This window comes from Sminthopsis crassicaudata, chromosome 2, assembly GCF_048593235.1.
Source record: "Sminthopsis crassicaudata isolate SCR6 chromosome 2, ASM4859323v1, whole genome shotgun sequence".
NCBI classification, from domain to species: Eukaryota; Metazoa; Chordata; class Mammalia; order Dasyuromorphia; family Dasyuridae; genus Sminthopsis; species Sminthopsis crassicaudata.
The window spans coordinates 376,725,498-376,748,297 of record NC_133618.1 but is presented as its reverse complement, the minus strand read 5'-3'; the positions used below and the strand labels follow the sequence as shown (position 1 = coordinate 376,748,297).

The window sequence follows — 22,800 nt, the reverse complement described above, 5'->3', positions numbered from 1 at the left end:
GTCTTTTAATAACTGCTTATTGGTCGACTGATTAATTGCAGTGGATTTTCTGAACCCAAGTATAGGACTTTTATTTATTTATTTCTATTACATCTTCCACTGAAGTCCTCCTCTATGGCTTCATTGTGATATGGTGACAATTCTCAAAAGCTCTGACAAGTCCTGATAATAGAGAAGTCCCAACTGTAGTGTTGTTCAAGAATTGTTTCAAGGGCAAAAGCTTATCCCTGAAAGGCTGGCAACGAGGTGATGATTTGGGGACCCACAAAAACTAAATTGCCATCTATTAAGGTGTGGGAGAGAGGCTGCTTGGACAAACAATGGAGAGCTATCTGAGGAATCAGGGAGACTTGTATTCAGGGACTGCATTTGAAACTTGCCAACTTTGTGACAAAGGACAAGTACTGTCCCTCCTCCTTCTCCCCCTCTCTTTCCTTTTCTCTTTCCCTCTTTCCCTTTCTCTCTTTCTCTCTCCCCCCTCTCTCTGTTTCTCTGTCTCTGTCTCTCTCTTTCTCTCTGTGTGTCTCTTTTTCTATCTTTCAATACTATTTTATTTTTCAAACACAGGTACAATGTTTTATAATATACAAAATTATATATAATATTTCCCCAAAACAAAAGTTTTCAACATTCATTTTTGTAAAATTTTACGTTCCAAATTTTTCTCTCTCCCTCCCTCAAGACAGGAAGCAATCTAATATAGGTTAAATATGTGCTATCCTTTTAAACCTGTTTCAAGGATGTCTCTTAACTTCTCAATGCCCCAACAGCCCTCTTATATGTTATGTTATGGATACATTGTCAATCTGCTTTAGTTTAGAAAGTTTTCTCGCTGATGAAATCACAGGTTTTAACCCAAAATGGAGGTGTGGAAAGATTATAATCTTTTTGGAGTATGTATTTATATCAATAAATTCTAGTTTTTGAAGTATTGAAGGAAATTTATCTTTTAAGCTTTAGTCTATCATTATAATCTAGAAATCTTTTTAGATCCTGATTTTGTCATCTAAAAAGTATTTACTGTGTGCAAAAAGAGATCGGGCAATGGGGGAACTATGAAGTTTAGATAGAAGTTTATAATAGAAGTTTATCTACTTTGGAATTTATCATCTGATCATCCATTTTATTGGCTATCTATTATAGCTTTGCACCTTTCAGAGCTGGATATGTTATTTATGCCTTCAGCTGATTCAGTGGTGTCAAACTCAAATAGAAATGAGGACCATAGATAACTAGGTGGTGCAGTGGATAGAGTGCCCAGCCTAAAATCAGAAAAAACTCATCATCCTGAGTCCACATTTACTATGTGACCCTGGGCCAGTCACATTACCCTGTTGACCTTAGTTTCCTCATCTGTAAAATGAACTAGAGAAGTAAGGGACAACCACTCCAGTATCTTTGCCAAGAAAACCCCAAATGGGGTTACATAGAATTAGCATAACTGATTTAACTCAACAACAACACAACCCACTAAAGATTCCTGCAGACCACAATCTTGTTTAAAAATGTAATGTTATTTATGTGTATGGTTTTATTTATTTTATTAAATATTTCCCAGTCACATTTAAGCACTAGTTCAAGGTAAGCACTGGCTCTGAGAAATGTTGTGGGCCTACCTCACATTTGACACCTCTGACCTAAGTCATTGATAAAACTGTTGAAGAGAATAGGACCAATGACAGGTCCCTGAACTCCCTAAATGGATATATCTCAGCTGGCTAATTTCAGATCTGCTATTGACTGCTCTTTGGCCTGGACTATTCAACCAGTTTGGATGCTATTTAACAATCTTGTCACTCAGCCAATATCTGTCCACTTTATCCTCTATGATACTATGACAGATTTTGTAGGTGTGCTGTGTCCAAGACATTCCCCTGATCCATCAGTCTAGTTAACTTGTCAAAAAGGAAATGAGGTTAGTCTGGCATGAATTGCTTTTAATGAACCCATGCTATAGGGATCATTGCTTCCATTTATTTCCAAATATACATTATACTACTTCTGTAATGACACATTTTGGTCATTCTACCCCCACCTCCAAGGATTGACCATAGACTGACAAAATTAGAAGAGAGTGAATTCAATACCTTCTTTATACAGATGAGGGAACTGAGACTCAGAAAAGGGACATAATAATAAATTGCCAAAAGGACAAAGATATGCAAATATGGATATTCACATTCTCCAAATCCAGTCTTGCTATTGAATTTGGAGCTTAAAAATCTTAAAATTGTCTTCTTCTTTTTTGCTGAAGCAATTGGGGTTGTGACTTGCCCAGGGTCACAGAGATGGGCAGTGTAAAGTATCTGAGGCCAATTTTGAACTCAAATCATCCTGCCTTCAGGGCTAGTGCTCTATCCACTGTGCCATTATGCTCCATAATAGTCTTCTTACATGATTCTCACAGATCATTCAAGGCAGAGATGGGACTTAAATGCATGACTCCTTATTCCCAGATCAGTAGGAATTTCATTGATACAATGCTACACCCTACTTACTTTGAGAATACTATGAGTTATAATAAGTTACTGAGTGACAGAGCCAAATACTGTCCAAGTCGGGTCTGAATATTCCTCAGCATTTATAGTAAAAGCCTTGTTTGGGAATAGTGACAAATGTAATGGATGCTTTGAGATTCTATATGTTGGTTGATCCTTATGCTACTCTTAAGAATAAGGGATGTGATTTTACATAGCTGAAGTTGAAAAATCCTCAGACTCTTACAATTATCCCCTGATACATACATTAGTCATAATAACTCATAAGTCTATAATATTTTACAATTCATTCATTTAGCAAACATATATTATGTACCTCTCTGGATTGCATTCAGATAAGACAAGATCCTTTACTCTCTTAAAGTTAAAATATTTATTTTCATTGTTTTCAACTAACAAGTATTTATTATCTCTCCCTTCCATTCTCTTCCTCCCCCCAAAAAAATAAATGAGGAAAAAATAAAGCTCTTGTAAAATGTTCATAGCCAAGAGGGAAAAAAAAGAGTTCTACATTAGTAATGTCCAAAAATATACATCTCATTCTGCATCTTGAGTCTATCACCTCTGTTAGGAAGTAGATAACATGTTTTGTTATCAGTCTTCTAGAATTGTGGTTAGTGTATTGATCCATATTAGGTCTTTCAAAGTGGTTTGTTTTTACAATGTTATTTGTATTGTATAAATTAATCTCCAAATTTTCCTTTGTGCACTGAGCATTAATATATACAAGTCTTCCTAGGTGTAAAAGGTGCCCACTGAGAATTCAGTAAAAGCTGAAGGTCTGCAGGAACAACAACAACAAAAAAAAAACAGATGTTGAAATGTAAAGGAATCAAGGCTTCCCTTGGCAGCCTTTTCTAGGATGGTCATACAGGAGGCATTTGCTTCCTTGTAATCTTTCAGAGCTACTACCTAAACTAAACCTAAATCACTGGCAGGTTTGAGGCCCATCAGATACCCTCAACTTAGAGGTTGGAGTTTGGACAATGAAAATGACAGACCTGAAATTTTTACCTGAAAGCAAGGTTTCTTAATCTGATGTCCATGAACACTTTTTTTTTTAGCTTTTTTTGAATAATGCAATTTTTAAATTTTCAAAACATATGCATAGATAATTTTCAACATTCACCCTTGCAAAACTTTGTGTTCCAAAAAATTTTCCCTCTCTTCCCTCCACTCCCTCCCCCAGACAGCAAGTAATCCAATATTGTTAAGGGGCTGGTCAATTCTCCAAGAGCCTCCACAGCTGTGGATCATAGCATCTGAAGGAGTTGCAGGGCAGCCTTTGCTGACACAGGTGCTATGGTCTGGGAATGAAATAAATTGGAGGCAGAGGGAAGAGGAGAGAGGTCAGACAATGCAATGGCCTTTCAGTCAGAAAAGTCAGAGAACAGCAACTGCCTCTTATATCATCCTCTCCCATGAGGAGATCCATTCTGCAGGTCTGGGTTGATCTCTAACAGCCACTGTTAGGTGGCTCCCGTGTTTTCCAACACAATGTATGTTAAACATGTACAATTCTCCTATACATATTACCACAATAAATATACATATTTATCATGCTGCACAAGAAAGATCAGATCAAAAAGAAAAAAAGAGAGAAAACAAAATGCAAGCAAGCAACAACAAAAGGAGTGAAAATACTACATTGTGATTCATACTCAATCCCCACACCTCTCTCTCAGGGTGTAGATTGCTTTTTTCATCAAAAGATCATTAGAACTGGCTTGAATTATCTCATTTTGAAAATATCTATGTTCATCAAAATTGATCGTCATATAATTTTGCTGTTGTCACATACCATGTTCTGGTTCTGCTCACTTCACTTAGCATCAGTTCCATGAACATTTTTAAAAGAAATTTTGATATCTGTATTTCAGTATAATAATAAAATGTGAAACACATAAATGTAAAATAAAATAGATATAGAATAAAATTATTTTAAATAAGTAGGAAATTCATTTAGAAACATTTTTTTTCTGAAAAGGTGTTCATAGACTTTAGCAGATTGTCAAAGGAGTCCATGACATAAAAAAGGCTAACATCTCTTTCTCTAAAGTAATATGGAGTGGCTTACTGAAGAAAGGGACTTTGACTCAGGAAAAATATATCTGTAAGAGAGTAATATCTTCTTTCATCTTCTACCAAAAGATGACAAATCATCTCAGAGCTGAACTTTGAGAAAAACCAAGGGAACAAGCTTCTAATAATTCTAAGTGATAGTTGTTGCCCTAGTTGAAAAGAGCACTTCAGGTGAAGAAGCTAGATTAACTTTTGACTGAAAGTGGTGAAAGACCACGATTGCCTATTAAAAAGTGAATTTAAGAGATCATTGAATTGACCCATCCAGTAGAGATATTATACTCTGAGAAGAACCCAGTAGCCAACCAAACTATCTGACCTAGGCTAGCACAGCAGCCTGCCTGCTACTGCTTAGTAGCTTCCCTGTGTATAGGGAGTACTCATTTTAAGTATAGCAGCAGTGGAGAGGAGCCATCACAGTTGCAGAGTACTTTTGAGCAGCAGTAGATTAGCCAGTCCAGCTAAAATACCACACCCTAGGTGGGATTAAACTAAAATGAATTGTTGGTCTATTAGAGACACTGTCCCTACAATGAGCTGACTCAACTAAACCATAGAGCAACCCATAGTAAATGTTGTGGGGTTTCTCTAGAGAGGACATTGGAGCTGTGCAATTCTAGTTTTGTGACCTGCATTGGCCCTTTATGTTCCCTGCATGTGTGCCTTTTGCTTTTAGTCTGTACCAACTTTTGCCTACTCCTAGATTCTAAGTATGTGAGAGTTTGTGGCTCTGCTACATTGGGTAAAATGATTTGGATTTACTATTTTCTTTTTGCTATGCCATTTGAGTTAAATGTCACTATAGAATAGAACTAGTCATTAAGGGGAAGTACACTGGGGTTTTTGAACTGATTTTGCAAGACTAACTACCCATCCATAGGGTTACCCCTAGAAACCTAGGAGAAGTAACCCCTCTGGGGATGTGGTCTGCCAGAGGCACTGTGAGTAAAATAAGTGAGCCCTGCAGGGACATTTCACTGGTTGTTCAGAAATTACCCCCTTCATTTCTTACAATCAAGCAATAGAAATGTTTTCTTATAGGTCAACTCAGTATAGGGGAAAAGCATTGATTCTGGAATCAGAGGTTTGAGTCCTACTTTGGACACTTAGTAACTAAAGGTAAATCACATAAATCTCAATTTTAGACAAATCAAGTTAGCAAACATCTATTAAGTACCTACTTTCACTAAAACCAGCTCTGAATTAGCTCATAATGGAGAAGACAAGGCTGAAACAATTGTATAAAACAATTTATATAAATGTTAAATTGGAGATAATTTCAGACTTATGGCATTAATATTAAGATAAAATGGGAAAGACTTCTTATAGAATATGGAATTTTAGCTGGGATCTGAAAGAAATAGTTTCTTCATTTGTAAAATGAGTATAATTATAGTTATAATACCTACTTCATGGATAGCTAAGTTGTGCAATAGATAGAAAGCTAGCCCTGGAGTTAGGAGAACCTGAGTCCAAATCCATCTTCAGACAATTACTAGTTGTGTGAACCTGACCAAGTCACCTTGCTCAAGTCACCTGCTCCTGTTGGCCTCAGTTTTCTAATCTGTAAAATGAACTGGAGAAAGAAATGGCAAATCACTTCAGTATCTTTACCAAGAAAACCTTAAATAGGGTAATGAAGAGTAGGACAAAAGTGATACAGCACAACAATAATAATTTATATGATGGGGTTGTTGTGAGGCTCATCAAAAAGTAAGGTATGTAAAGAGGATTTTCCACATGAAGATTAATTAAAGGAACTGGGGATATTTATTCTGGAAAAGAGAAAACTTGGGAACGAGCACATGTTAGTTGTCTAAGTATTTGAAGTATTAAATTGCCTTTAAGTCATAAAAAAAGGAAAATCATTCTTCTCATTTGTCTCATTCTCATTCAGCCTTAAGAAGTCAGAATAAGAAGTCATGGCTAGGTAATAAGGCAGATTTAGACTAAATTGAAGGGAAAAAAATCATAAGAATTAGTGTTCTTCCAAATTCAAAAAGACTCCATGGGAGCTAATGGGTTCTCTTTCAGTGGAGATCTTTGTATACAGGCTATATATCGATTGTTGGTATTTTCTGATGTGGAAGGCTCCTGTAATGCCTTCTGACTCAGTTTCTATAATTGAAGCTTTTTTCTATTTTCATCAAACACTCTTGTTTTTGTTTTTAGCACCCTTGTTTCATCAAACACCTTTGTTTACAAAAATCTTTGTAGTTTTGAATAAAGTTGAGGCCATCCACTATGAGCTTTTTTATCTTTCTTATTTTAAACCTTAAAATTCTTTGACATTTTTGTCCATCCCCCTTCTATTAAAAATCTTATAGGGGAGATAAGGATGAAGAAAATTAGTTTTTCATACACATTGCTTTATAAATCATGTTGGTGAGAGGAAAATCAGCGCAAAAGGAAAAAACTATGGGAAAGAGGGAAAAAAACCAGAAAAAAAGAAGTGAACACAGCATGTGTTGATTTACATTCAATCTCTATAGTTCTTTTTCTGGATGCAGATGGCATTTTCTGTTCAAAGTCTATTGGGATTGCTTTGGATCATTGAACCACTGAAAAGAACTAAGTTTTTCATAATTGATCATTGCACATTCTTGCTGCTATTGTGTATAATATATTTCTGGTTCTGCTTGTTTCACTCAGCATCAGTTCATGTAAATCTTTCCAGGCCTTTCTGAAATCAGCTTGTTCATCATTTTTTATAGAACAGTAACATTCTGTTATCTTCAAATACCACAACGTATATAGCCATTCCCTAGTTGATGGGCACCCCCTCAGTTTTTTTATTCTTTGCCACCACAAAAAGAGCTGCTACAAATATTTTTTGCACATGTGGGTCCTTTTCTCTTCTTTATGATTTCCTTGGGATACAGATATAGTGGCACTGCTGTGTCAAAGGTTATGCCCAGTTTAATAGCCCTTTGGGCATAGTTTCAGATTGCCCCTTGACTTGGAGATAGGCCTAAGCCTGCAAATTCTTTTGAGATACCTCATGAACTGGTCTGGAAGCCCAACCTTTTTAGGATCTCCATTGAGCCTCAATATTTGGTGGTCCATATAGGGAAAGTCTGGTCTCCCCTGACTTTACTCACTCCTTGGTCAAGGTAAGCCTCCCCATTCTTTTCTCCCTCTATCCTATAGCTGGGACACCTCAAACACCTATGAAGAAAAAAAATCTGGGTTGTCAGGAGCTCCACCCTCAGCAAATTTTCCTTAATTGAGGACTCCATGCAATTTTCCCCAGAGTTCCCTTTTAATTGGGAAATCTTTGCCATCTTTTTACACTCCCTGGGATGCCAGAGGAGGTGAGGCGCTATAGGGAATAGATATTTTATATCTTATGGCAAAAATGGAATAGTATTTTTCCATATCATTTTTGTCTATATCTGCATCTCTGTGCAGAATGTTTGTGTCATGTTTGTTCTGTGAGCTATATTTTGTTACCTGAAAAGATTTAAAACATAACTAGCAAGAAAACACTTTTATGCTACAGTTAGAACACTGGGAAAGATTTCTTAACATCCTTGATTCCTTCTTTAAAAAGGGAAAAGCCTGACTTTTTTTTTCCAGGAGACTCCAGTTCTGACCAAGTTGGGGGCTACAGAAATGAAGTTAGCTAATTAGAACTGCAAAAATAACATCCTAGCAGATTCTCAAGGTTTTGAGAGCAATGATTAAAAAGTTTGGCAATTAGTCATTTTAAGATTGCAAGAAAAAAATCCTGAGACATTGATCCTGAAATCCTGAAAGAAGAGAATGAAAAAAAAATCAGCAACTAGGTAAATAGCAACTTTTTACTAATCCTTCCTTGACTCCTATTTTGTCCAGAGTTCCTTTTGCTCCACTGGGGGAAAAAACAAACAAACAACTATGGCTCACTTTATATAAAGGCTAAGGTAGATGCTGAAAAAGGAAAAGCACCCCAGGAGGTATTAAGGGACCCTCTCTACAACCCTGATCACTCAGCATAGTCAACTCCCCAGAGTCCTGAGTGTATCTCAATTGTGGGAATTGCTAACAACATCAGTGTAGCCCATGTCCCTTTGTTGGCCCCTCTCATCTCAGATCAGATTAAGAAAAGAGAATGCTGAAGACTTTAGGAAAACTTGAGTTTTTGAATTTGATTCTGCCCACCTGTAGAAATATGGGAAGTAGCAACAACTCTGGGGAACTGCATACACTTTGCCTAAGCACCTCCCTAACCTAGCTTGGGAGTTGGGGGTGGAATGCAAGTCAGATCCCATGGTCAATATTTTGTGGCACCATTACTGTCAGAGAGAGATTCTGGTACCAACAGCCCCAGCCTTCAGCAGGTTCTGTCCAACACCTGTCTGGGAAGAATCTGGGTACCCCTAGTAGCACCAAGCATAGCCATGTTGGGTAGGAAAGTCAGTCAACCTCTGCATTTGGTAAGCCTACCATTCTCTGTTTCAGTTGCAGAAATGTACTAGCTATATAATTTATGGCAAATTATTTTATCTCTGCCCAGTTTTCTAATTTATAAAGAGAAATAATGTGTTGTGAAGATTACATGATTGCTAAAGTGCTTAGTATAAAGCAAATGCTATATGGATGTTAACCTTTGAATGCAATTGCTTCATATTTGACAATTTCATATGGATTTTTAGATGCCACCAACGTATAATACTAATGTTGAGGTAAATAATGTGTGTGTGTATGTATGTGTGTGTGTAAAGTAACTTGGAAACAAATTCAACTAAATTACGATTACCACTCCTAGGATCCCCAAGACTACAAGGATAATACATAGAGGAAAAAGTCTCTTTTTCTCCCTCTTCCTTCCTTCTCTAGATTAGGAATCTTACTTCTCTGGATTAGGGATACATGGATGGATGGAGGGGTGAGAAAGAAAGAAAATATGCTTAGTTGAGTGAGATTTGTTTGAGATGATAGTAAAAGCAGTTTTAAAGGAGCTTTAATTAAAGGCTACTGAAGGAATATGTAAGTTGTAATCTATTTGAACTGACAGTGTTAACAGAAGATTTAAGAATCTGAGAATTTTAGGAAAATAGAAAAGCAGTTTGCTTCTACTTTAAAACCCTGGCAACAAACAGCCTGCTTTTGCTTTATCCCAAGTCAGACTTCTGTCAGTGAAAGCTGGTACTTAACTCTTTCCTGGCTCACAAAATAGAAATGGTTTGTGTGAATTGGAAAATGACCAAGTATTAATTCAGTTTGACTGGTACATTTAATTAGAATTTAATGAACCTCATAAACTAAAGTTAGGTCAATTTTACAATAACTATTTAAAGTGACATGTATATTAAAATTGGAAAGGACTGTAAATTATATGAATCTTCTTTTGCAATAGATTCTATTTCAATTTTAAGAATTATCTTGTTTTCTCCCTAGTATAAAAGGGAAACTTATTTAAGGGAACAGGAAGGGAAGCCAGAACCCTACCTGAGAACTTCCAAAGCTGCAACAACTTGGACACAAAATAAACTGAACAACTAAAGAACGTAGAAAGTTTATGTAGCTTTGCTAACCCTGTTTTATAATATTTTGTGAATGTAATTTAGGAAATTAGGTATTTTCACCTTTGCTAGAAAATTAAGAGAAAATTACAACTAAGATTATTTGGCTATTATTTATGAAAATTCTAAGATTGTTAATTAACTTATTTAGAATTATTGTCATCATGTTAAATCTAAAATTCATAATGGAGCAAAAGGGAAAAGTTTGCCTCCAAGGATGAAGATTTACAGCACCATTTTCCTCATCACAGAGATGGGGGGAGGTATCAAACAACACAGTCCATGGAAACCTACAGTTAGGGTAAGCAACAAAAGTTCAGCCCCTTTTCTGGGGTCTCTGTCAACTCCCCTTCATTGGTCAGCAGGCAGATTTTCTTTAAACCATTAGGATAGGCAAGTCATCAGCCCTCAAAAATGAGCTTGTTTGGGATATATAGTTCCTAAACAAGGAATGTGTTTACTATGAATCTATAAGCTTGTTTATTATATAGAAATAAATTCTAATGATTGGTCCTTGCACCGGGGCGAGTTTAAATTCAAGAAAAATATTAAACAAAATCTCCTATATGTATGAGTCTTGGTAAACTTTTATTGCTTACTGTAACTTCATGAGAGTAAATATAATGTATCTAGCCCTAAGCTATGATCACTAGAATTTGCTACCAAATTGTCTTTAAATCATCCTGAAGATGTTTCACATTTCGTTTCAATGATCAATGGAATAACAGATCCCAAAGACAGTGTATCAATTTCGGGATCTAATTTCGTAGGTATATATCTAGTAACAAGCAGATTAGGCCAAATACTGATTTTGAGTTTTGAATTTGGGTATAATTATCTGATGGATAATTAAGTCAGTAACCTACCATTAGAGAGAAATGCCATAAGTTACTCAAAGGGATGCCTTTTTGAACTGTCATAGGTGAATGTTTATCTGACTAAGAGCTAGGAGGACAACTGTGGCCTCTGCTCAAGATTGGATTAGTTTTCCAGTTCTGTTTCTTTATTTGTTACCCACCTGATTATTCCTGAGTCTGGTTATGAGGTGGAATTGTAACTGCATGTTTAGTTGTCAGTTGTTACCATTACCTAAAGTCAAACAGAGTTAAGGATGCTTTATCCTGTCATGTTTGTGCTCTCAGGCTGAAGCCTTGAAGGACCTGTTTTGATGCTTTATAATCATATTCTTGTTTTTTTCTCTTATAGCAAATTTCTATAATTAGAACAAGTGGTCAGTAGAAGTCATGAGCACAATACAGGTATGTAAGATCTTGCTGTTTTCAATCTGAAAATATGTAGTCATTATATGCTAAATAATTAGGTAAATGAATATTTAGTCTAGTCATCTGCCTGTTACCAGATATATATCTGTATGAAATTAGGTTTCTAAATTGATACACTGTCTATGGGACCTAACTGTTATTCCATTGATAATTGAAACAAAGTATGAAACATCTTCAGCGTGATTTAGAGAAGAGAATTTTAGTGCAGTTTTCTCAAAGAGATGTAATTTAATGGGATATTTTGTTACATCAGTGAAAAAGCTGGTTTTATTCAAGTTTGTTACAAGTGTGAAAAATAGCATCTGTTGATATTATGTGTCTTGTGGTACAGATATGTTTTTTATATAAATGACCCTCCCAAGTCTTTTACCCTAGGAGTAGGAAGCCTCTACTTGAAAGGATATTATGTTTCAACCTTTTCACAAGCTTTGTCTCTTCTCGGTTCCAAGTTATGAACCTCCAACTACTTGTTCAACTTGAATACCATCTTGTTCAACTTGAATACCATCTGCTACCTGATTCTGAGCCACTGTACCCCCTGGATGCTGCTGCGACCATCTTTAAGTCTTCCCTTCTCAGTCTGAACCCTGCTAGGCAGAGCCAACTCTACATCCCTTATAAATCAGAATCAGCTCAGAAGATGAGATTTTTGTCCCTTTGTCCATTTGGGTCCCAACTGCTTGAGAGGGGAATGATAGGATGCAACTTCTAGGAGAAATGTAGCAATAACCCTAAGGTTCTCTGGCCTTGGGAGTGATATAGTTAAAAATGATATATTTCTTTCCCTAACTTCTAGGGAAGATACAGCAATAACCCAAAGGTTCCCTGGCCTTGGGAGTGCTGTAATTCCACATACATTGCTGGCTGTCATATAACAATCTATTGGCCAATGATAATTTAATTTCTGAGACAATAAGGAGTTGCTTGACTGGCCATTCCTCAACTCCACTTTTAAGCCATAAAATTAGCATATCAGGGACATGAAGCACTTGGTCTCTCTTACTATTTCCTATAAATTTATCTTCTTGCTCCTGGTTCTTTGCTAAATTCTTTTGGAACTTAGCTCACTTTAATTGTCATTACTTGCCCCTTGACTTGGAGATAGGTCTAAGCCTACAAATTCTTTGGAGACACCTCATGACACTGATCTGGAACCCCAACCTTTTGGGGGTCTCCTTGAACCTCAACAATACCTAATTTAACTGGTTGGAGGACCATATTCTGGATTTGACAATTAACAGGTTACCTGAAGAATGAGAGAATTTAACAAATTTTGTTTATGATTTATATTTCAAAACTTCCTAGCTTTGCACAGAAAGGAAGCCATAAAGAACTGGTAAATCTGCTAAAACCTCATGAGCTAATATTATTTACAAAGAGACAGGAAACTTTATCCCAGAGATCTCTGCAATTTTCTCTACTTCTCCCTCCACTCCAAAGTGAGATACAAGGAAAAGGAGAGACCTTGAGAAAAGGTCAGTAGGTAGAGATGATAATGACTAAGGAAAATCAGTTTCACTCTGAGTAGGCCTTCCATGGATAGAGATAGGATAAATAATTCCCCACAAAGGAGATGAAAAGTGTTCTTTATCCAAATTGTCCTCCACAGAGACTTTTGCTTCCCTATTCTTACAAAATCTTCACTTGATCCTACTATCCCCTCAAATGCAATCTCCTTATCTCTTTGCATTTTATTTCCTAAATTCCAAAATGTTAAGTCATTTCAAACTTCATATTTGAGGTTTTCTTGGCAAAACTTCTGAAGTGCTTTGCCATTTCTTTTTCTGGTTCATTTTACAGATGAGGAAGTGGAGATAAATAAGATGAAGTGACATGTTCAGAATCATATATCTAGTAAGTGTCTGAGGTCAGATCTGAATTCAGGAAAATGAATCTTCCTGATTCCAGACCCAGCACTCTATCCACTGAGTCCACTAGCTGCTCTTAAAATTTCTTAAAGGAATTGTCTATTCTTGCTGTTTCTGCTTCCTTACCATTCATTCACTTCTGAATTTGGCTCAAAATATAACTTTACTAAAACTGCTGACTCTAGCAGTTTTACCAATAATCATTTATTTAGCCAACAATTGATAGTGATAATTACAAACTGATGATAACCACAATTACTTTAGCAGTTTTGTACAAGTCCATTTGGGATGGGTCAGTGTCATGTTTTCTGTTGTTACTGGAGATTTAGAAATTTCAAATTAGAGCTGAGGGCAGCTTTCCTTCCTATCTCCAAAGGCACAGAATTTGAAAAGTTATCCAATCCAGATTAATTCTGAGCTCCCATCTATTGGCTAATCTCACCTCCTTTTGACCTTTAGTATTTCAACTAGTTAGTCAATAAATATTTGTGCATGTTGAATGCCTATATGCCTATGATGCACTAGGCACTGTGCTATAAATGTGGAGAATACCCCCCCCCAAAAAAAAAAAAAAAGATCGTTCCTACTTTTAAGGAACTCATATCTGATGGGATAAGGAAACAACATGTCAACAACTGTATACAAACAAGCTAAATACAGGATAAATTGGAAAGAATTAACAGAAAGAAAGCACTTGCATTAAGGGGAATTAGAAAAAGCTTTCTGTAGAAGATAGGATTTTAGCTGGCATTAGGAAGCCAAGAAGTAGAATTGAGGAGGAGAGCATGCCAGGAATGAGACAGCCAGTGAAAATGTCCAAAGTTGGAAGAAAAGGAGAGAAACAAGAATTTTTTAATGCCTTCTGTGTTCCAGGTGCTATGTTAAGCTGTTATCTTATCTGATCCTCAGATTCTATCTAAGGCATAGAGTATCTTCTTCAAGAAATGCAATGAGGGTAGTGGGTAGTGTTGGTAAAATAAAAGACAGGAAACATGGAGGGAGAGGAATATATTATGAAGGACTTGAAATGACAAACAGAGGATTTTATTTTTGATCTTGGAAGTAATAGGGAGCCCCTAGACTTTATTAAGTAGGGCAATGACATAGTTAAAAGAAGATCACTAATGGCTAAGAATGGACTGGAATAGGAAGAAACTTGAGGCAAGAAGACCAACCAGCATGCTATTGCAATAGTTCAGGCATGAGGTAATGAAAGTAGTGGAGGTATTAGAGGAGAGACGTTATGAATGTAAAAATCAACATATTTGGGCAACAGACTAAATATGGGGGAGTGTGAAGAATGGAAGATGATACCTAGGATGTAAACCTGGTTGACTAAGAAGGTTGTGATAACCTCAAAAGTAAAAGGTATGTTAGGAGGAGGAAAGATTTTGGGGAAAATATAATGAATTCAGTTTGGAACACTTTGAGAAAGGGAAGAGTATCCTCAAGATAAGAAGATAATTGCTACCAGGATTTTAATTGGGAAGTACATACTGATTGAGTGAACTTATGAGGAGGAAAAGGTTGCTAAGTGATACTGATAGCAGAGGAACCTAGAAGTGGTGATAGAAAACAAGGAGCATTTCAAATCCCCCACCTCAATTCACTATTCACTATTCACTGTTAAGAAAGGCTAGTGAGGCTGTGTCATCAGGAGAGAGCCCAGGACTCAGTGAGAACCAGAAGATGAAAGGAATGGGAGAATAAAAGATACACAATGAAAACATTTATTTTTATGGAATAGGCATTTAAAAGAGCACAAAAAATGTAGACAACCTTAGAGTGGGATATAGGCATAAATTCTGGGTTGAGAATGAGGATACTGGATTATAGGGGATAGAGAATGGGGTTTGAATGATGATCTTAGGGGTTCAGAATCACTAAAATAGGAAGGTATAACTGGAGGATTTTTTAAAAATTTCAATAGCATTTTATTTTTCCAATTACATGTAAAGATAGTTTTCAACATTCATTTTTGTTAGGTTCTAAGTTCCATATTTTTTTCTCCCTCTCTTCCTCACTTCCCCCCTTCACAAGACAGCAGCCATCTGATATGGGTACTATTGTTTTAAACATATTTTCATGTTAATCATGTTGTAAGAGAAAAATCAAAACAAAAGGAATAAAAATGATGAAAAAGAAAAAAGCAAACAAACAAAAATATGAAAATAGTATTCTTTGATCTGCATTCAGTCTCCTAGTTGTTTCTCTGGATGTGATGATATTTTCCATCCTTTACGCTATTGGAATTGTCTTGGGATCACTGAGAAGAGCAAAGTCTGTCATAGTTGATTATTGCATAATTTTGCTGTTACTGTGTACAAAGTTCTCCTGGTTCTGCTTACTTCATTCATTATCAATTCATATATGTCTTTCTAGGTTTTTCTGAAATCAACTCATCATTTCTTGTAGAACAATAATATTCTAATACATTCAAACACCACAGCTTATTCAGCTGTTCCCCAGTTGATGGACATCCACTTAATTTCCAATTCTTTGCCACCATAAAAAGAGCTGCTATAAACATTTTTGCATATGTGGATCCTTTCCTATGGAGAAATTTATTAATCATTGAGGAGTGAGTTCAGAAAATTTTCATAGTCCATAGAAGTCTGAACTTACAGTGGAATCCTCTTAGAGTTTTAGGCAGTTCAGATGAAGACAATGGCTTCTTAGCACAGTGCTGGCACAATAACTTTTATTGATTGATTGATAATGGAGTTGGTTTTTCTTGGAAGCTGACACATGCCACTATATGAAAGATTTTTACTTTTAAACTAGAATCAATAATAAACAGTATTTAAGAACCAGAGAACACAATGCATAACCAAACCAAGCAGTTGCAAATTCACCAGAAATCTTCCTTTCCTTATTCCTTCTATAGCCTCTATTGAAACTCAAAGTTCTGGGACACATACAAATTAAGTTCTCCTTTGTGCGAACAAATGAATTCAACAGTAATTCACTCAGGATGCTTCACTCATATTTCCAGTCTTACTATCATTAGGTACAGATGGAGGAACTCTGGGATCAGCTCAACAAGCATTTATTTATTATGTCCGCAGTGCACTAGACTCTCTGCTAAGCTTGGGATACAAAGGAAGGCAAAATCAGTTCCTGTTCTCAGAGTTCCCAAATCTAGGTGCAGGGGGAGGGAAGGAGGGGGGAGGGGAGGGGGAGATAATATGTAAACAACTATATGGGTTCTTAGCTCACTCAAAGCCAAGGGACTGGAATAGAAGATCCTGTATGAATAGGAACACAATAGAGTTGATGATTTGTTTGGTCAGTGGAGGGAATCTTCAATTTCAACTGGTCACAGCTAGTCATATTATGGAATGTGGTTTAATACAATAATGAACATGGTTATATTGTCCTCACATCCATTTTATATGGTTGTATTTTACTCTTTGCTGCCTAAAGTCTTTAATGCTTCTTGCATTAGGAATGGAGTGAGGGGCACTACATTTAATTGCCAAATCTGATAGTTTTTCCTTAGTCCACTGCTTTAATAGACATTTTTAGCTCAGTTTCTACTTGCATACTTGGTTTAGCAGTACCCTTTTTAGTTAGTTATTTCAGAGTCACACAGTATACATGTACTCAGCACAGTTTCCAGGACTCAGGAGATGTAAAATGCAATTAGTGATTGAGTGATCCTGTTTGTCCATGAAGTTCTTATGAGTCCCTTTGTGACAATCTTTTGGGAATAAAACTGCCTGTATCCTGCTGTTACTCAGGTGAGAAATGAAAGGGTTCTGATAACATACATTTAATATATTGAATCTCCAGCCTTCAAGAGTATGAAGAAAGTAAAAGCAGATTTCAAGGGAGGTTATAATTTGAGGAACTGACCTGGAAAGGGATAAAAATACTTCCCTCTGTGATGCATGTATCTAATGCTTCTTGATTTGATCTTGATTTTTGCTAATCTAACTAAATTATTTAAGTATGTACTTGACATTTGAGTGAATGTTAATAGCCTCAGGCATCTGCCAATGGGTGAAAGGTGACATGAGTGCATGAATGATTTATAATCATAGATATTGGGCTTGGTATATAGCAGTAGAAACCCCAAAATGCCTCAAAGCTGGGATAGTCTTCTGGGGTCACATACTTCAAGGGTATGTTAGTCTATTGTGTGTCTACTAATACACTATCTCCCAGATGTATCTTATAAGCCTCACCCCTCATAACCTTTCCAACCCTGAGGGGTTATGTAATGAATTCTTATTTGTTTGCCCAGCTTCCAGTTTCTCTATCTGTGCAATCCATTTTCCTCGCAGCTACCAAAATCATTTTCCTAAAGCATAGATAAATCTGAATGCAACCATCCCATCTCAAAAATCTTCAAGTGCTCCCTTATACCTTTGGGGTTAAAATGCAAACTCTTCAGCTTAGAATTTAAAACCTTCCAAAAGTTGGCTCCCTCTATTAATTGTGTCACTAAATCTCTCTGGACCTTAATTTCTTCATCTGTAAAATGAAAAAAACTGGTCTAGTTGATCAATCAGAACCTTTCTTTGTTGTTGTTGAGTCATTTTTAGTCTGATTCTTCATGATCCTATTTAGGGTTTTCTTGGCAAAGATACTGGAGTAGTTTGCCATTTCCATCTCCTATTCATTTTACAGATGAGAAAACTGAGGCATATTTTTCTGGAATCACACAGGTAATAAGTGTCTGAGGTCGGATTTGAACTCACAGATGAGATCTGATCTGTACCATATAGCTGCCCCAGGACCTTTCTAGCCCTAAAATTATTATCTTACTGTTATGCCCTAAATTGTCATGCCCTGAATAAAATTATTATGACTACCCCCTTTCCTTGCCATTAGGACAGGGAGAATTGAGTCAGGAAAATGCAGGTGCATTATCTTAATCTTTGCTAGGATAATTCCCCCTCCATTTGAGTATTGCCCCTTGCCTGGAAGTCTCTTGCCCAGGATCTTCTTATCTTGACCCTTATTCTGGCAGGATTAAATTATGATCCTTTCCTGGAATTATGGCATGTCAGCCCACCCAGTGTCCTCGCCCTCCTTATCTGCCTTTGTTTCCCCTATAAGATTGTATACACAGGTTATGTATCCTGTGTGCAAACCCTAGTTAGCTATATAAATTCCCTGCCTCAGTTCCTCAGGACCGAATGATTTTTGAACATGAGTTCCATTCTGTCAGCTAGCCTAAAATTGTCCACATTAAAAACTAATCTCTGTTTTGCCTCAATTTCTTTGGCATTACACTATAATCTTACAGCTTCTCAGTTATTTCATATTAACCCAATACATGCATTATCTATTCTAGCCAAAGTGCATTACTATTACTTGCCCAAATTTCCCCAAGAATATGAATTCTTTGAGAGTAGAGACTGTTTTATTTATTTTTGTATCCTCAGCACTAGCATAGCGCTTTTCATATAAAAGGTGCTTAGTAAGTGCTTGTTGACTGGCTGGTTTATTGAATGACTAAATCCAGTGTTCTTCCCACTGAATTAAATTTAATAGCAACAGAGAAACAGCTAATGATTTTTTTTTGGGGGGTGGGGGTGGAAAGGAGTGTCATGATCAAAGCTATGCATTAAGAAGATTACTTAGGAAGATGACTAGCGCAACTGAATGATGAATTAAGGGAGTGGAGAAGAGACTCAAGGCAGAAAGATGAGCTAGGAGGCTTTAACAATAGGCTAGGTGAGAAAAGATGTGTGCCTGAGTAAGGGTGGTTGCTGTGGGAATGGAAGAGAGAGCTGGATACATTATAAAACTAGAATTCTCTTAGGACTTGGCAATTAAATTAATGAATGAAGTGAGGGAGGGGGAAGCATACAAGATATCACAGTCTAGTTGAGAGTGTACTGGTGCTGACATGGTATATGCTTAATAAATGATAAAGTAATTAATGAATGAATACTACAGACATATGAATAATTCTTATATCCTGGAGTCTGAGATCAGGAAGGGACTCTGCTGGGAGTTACTACTCCCAACAAGCAGGGCCTAGATCTAGTGAAGAAAGTACTTTCTTCTTAGAGGTTAAAAGAGTCATGGTGAAATTATGAACCTGAAGCATGAAATTTCTGCAATTTCTATCACTTAATTCTGCCTTTTATAAACATAACTTTCTGTTCTGTTTGTCTTCATGATTATTTGTTATATTCTATACTTTCAAATATAATTCAATATTTCATTGTTACAAATTTATCTAATTTGTAGAAGATAACAAATTACATGAATTATTTTAATATTTTGTGTAGACACAAAAGTGGGCTTTTGGATGGTGTTTTTATTAAATTATAGATCAAGATTTATAAGGCACAAGTAAAGGGTTTTTTTCCTTCAAATGCTAACAAAGCCTAATTTTTTTTTCAAATCAGAACAATGTACTTCTTGCATTTTAAGTATTCTTCAATGACATCTTTGGCTGGAGATTCCTTGCCATAATCCTTAACAATAAAGCAACTACAGCCAACCACATTACAGGGATTTTTCTCTGTCAATTTTAAAGGCCTACCTATTCACCCAGCTTTTTTCATCAACCTTGATCAGTCTGATTTGGTATTCAGCACACAGGGCCGCAACCAACTTTACATACATTATTTCATTCCAGTAGGGAGCAAGAACACAAAGATGGGCTTGGTGTTTGTATTAGGCTTTGGCAGCTTCACAAATTCCCAAGCTAAGGAATCTTGGATGAGTGCAGTCTTCAGCACTTCTTATAGAGCAGTGTTAATGCCCGTTACACCTCTAGCAGCAATACCTTCCTCGTCCATTTGAAACTAAATATTGAAATCACCAGGGAGCCTTTGCCTCCCACTCAATGTCGTGGAAACAAAGAGCCAAAGTCTCTATTTTTAAAGTGAAAAAAAATTAAGTCCTTTTGAATCTTTTTTGGTTTTATTATCAAAGCAAGAAATTGTTAACTAAAGTTGAATTTCTGAAGGATTCTTGGGGGCAGAAAAGTAGGATGTAGGGAGGAATCAACTTAAAGAGCAATGAAAATTAGGGAAAAGATGGGTAAGTTAGTGGGAAGGGGGGAGGTAGGGCTCAAGTAGCAGAAGGACCAAACAAGAATTGAGATCAAAGCATCATTGTACATTTAGGAAGGTTAGATTGGAGGAGAGAAGACTTAGGGAGAACATAATATAGTCTACATTCTATATTCCAGTATTTTAAGGACTGTCATATGGAAGAGAACCTCAGAGGACTAGACTAGGGATTTGTTCTGCTTGGCTTCCAAGGACAAAATTAGTCACAATGGAAGATGCCATAAGGAGACAGGTTTCAGTCCTGTAGAAGGAAAAACTTCCTAGTGATAAAGATCTTTAAAAGTAGAATGAACAGCTATGGTAAAAGAATATCCTATTACTGGAGGTTTTCAAGTACAATGGATAGAATAATGGGTTTGGGATCAAGAAGACCAGATGTAAAATCCTTGGTAAGTCACTGTCTCATTTTTGTCAGATGTAAAGTGAGGATAATAATAGCATTTGTTTCCTAGGGTTTTTGTGAGAATCAAGTGAGACAGTATTATAAACAGCACTTAGCACAGTACCTACTACATAGTGAGTGCTATATTAATGCTTAGTCTTCTCTCTTTCTTCCTACCCTTTCAAGCAGAGGCAAAGGGAACACATCAGAAATATTGAAAAAGGGAATACCTGTCCAGATATGTTGGATTTAATGATCTCAGATGATTCTCAGACTGTGATTTTATGAGTCACATATTATGTTTAATCTATCCTTTATCTTTTCCAATAAAGGGACCTCTAAAACAGGAAAGCCAGTCCAAGGAAGCTTTTTCGATTAACTATTTCTTCTTATCATTGTTATCTTTTCATCAAGACATTTTAAAACAGAGTTGTTTATGAGTATTTAAAAAAAATTGAGCAGTTATCACTAGAAACCAAAGTGACTACATAAAAAACAGGCCATACTAGACTGACTACATTTCCTTTTATTTACATAACTAGACTAGTAGATGGAGGGAGTGCTGTAGACATGATATGTGGGCATAACTCATTTTATTGTGTTTTGCTTTATTGTGCTTCACAGATAATGCTTTTTTTTTTTTAATTGAAGGTTTGTGGCAACCTTGCATTGAGTAGTCTATTGGTGTTATTTTTCCAACAGCATGTACTTTCATTGTGTCACTGTGTCACATTTTGGTAATTTTTGTAATATTGCAAATTTTGTGGTGATGGTATGATCAGTGATCTTTGATGTTACTATTTTAATTGTTTTGGGCATCACAAACTGAGCTCTTATAAGACAGAAAATTTAATCAATAAATGATGTGTAAGTTTTGATTACTTCAACAACCAGTCATTCCTCCATTTCTTTCCTTTTCCTAAGGCCTCCCTATTCACGGAGACACAACAATATTGAAGAATATTAGATAAACTTAATTGAGAATGATTCCAATTTTGAAAGAAGTGGGCAAAATGCTATCAAACAGCATCACATGCTGCAAAGAAATCTTTTATGAGAGGATGAGTCAATCTATGCTGCAAATTCCATTGATGTCTTATGTTAAGATGCCACAGCAACCCCAGTCTTCAGCAGTCATCAATCACCTTGATCACTAAGCAGTTATAAATATCAAAACAAGATCATCCATAAGTAAAAAGATTAAAACTTGCTGAAGGTTCAAATGATAGCATTTTTTAGCAATAGATTTTTAATTGATTTGTATGTACATTTTTGTACATTATGTATATTTTAGACATAATATTGTTATATACTTAATAGATAACAGACTAGTGTAAACATAACTTTTATTTGGAAAACCAAAAGCTTCCTGTGACTCAGTTTATTGAAATATTTGCCTTATTGTGGTGGTCTAGGACTGAACCTACAAGATATTCCTGTAACTAGATTTCGGGAAAGAATTTGAAACATTTGTTATGCTATTCCTGAGGAGATGATAAAGAGCTATATACTGTATCATAATATAGTTAACAGATTCAAAAGTATTTAAAGGATTGAACAGAAGCAGTAGTAAGCAAAATAGTCAACTGTATGTTTCATACACTTTATTATATGCCAGGCATTGTGCTAAGGAGTAGAGATTAGTAATTGATAGGCTAGTATTATCTAATGAGGGGCCCAGAAATCTATCCTTGCCAATGTACTCTTCAAATTTTTTGTCTGTTATTTGATTAAAAATATAGAAAATATATCTGTCAAGTTTGTAAATGACACGAAACTAGGACAGTTATCAAAAATGTTACCCTTCTCTTTAAAACACTCCAAAATATTATTTCATTTTATCCTCACAATAACCCTGGGAGATATATGCTAAAATTATCCATATTTTTACAAAGGAAATTGAGGCAGATAGAGATTCACTACTTTATTCTCTGTACCACCTAGCTTCATTAAGATGACATAATCAGATTTCAAAAAGATTGTGTTAGAACAGTGGGTTCACATTTAATAAGATGAAATTTAATAGGAATTAATATATAGTCCTACTTAGGTTCAAAAACACTACCTTTACCATAACTAGACAACAATTTCTGTGAAAAGATCTGAAATGGACTATCAGATCAATTAAGCCAATAGT

At 36.1% G+C, this 22,800-nt stretch overlaps 1 pseudogene; it reads right to left on the bottom strand.

Moving 5' to 3' along the window:
- Positions 1-19,600: 19,600 nt before the first annotated feature.
- On the bottom strand, positions 19,601-20,005 carry LOC141552855 (small ribosomal subunit protein eS12-like; annotated as a pseudogene).
- Positions 20,006-22,800: the final 2,795 nt, after the last annotated feature.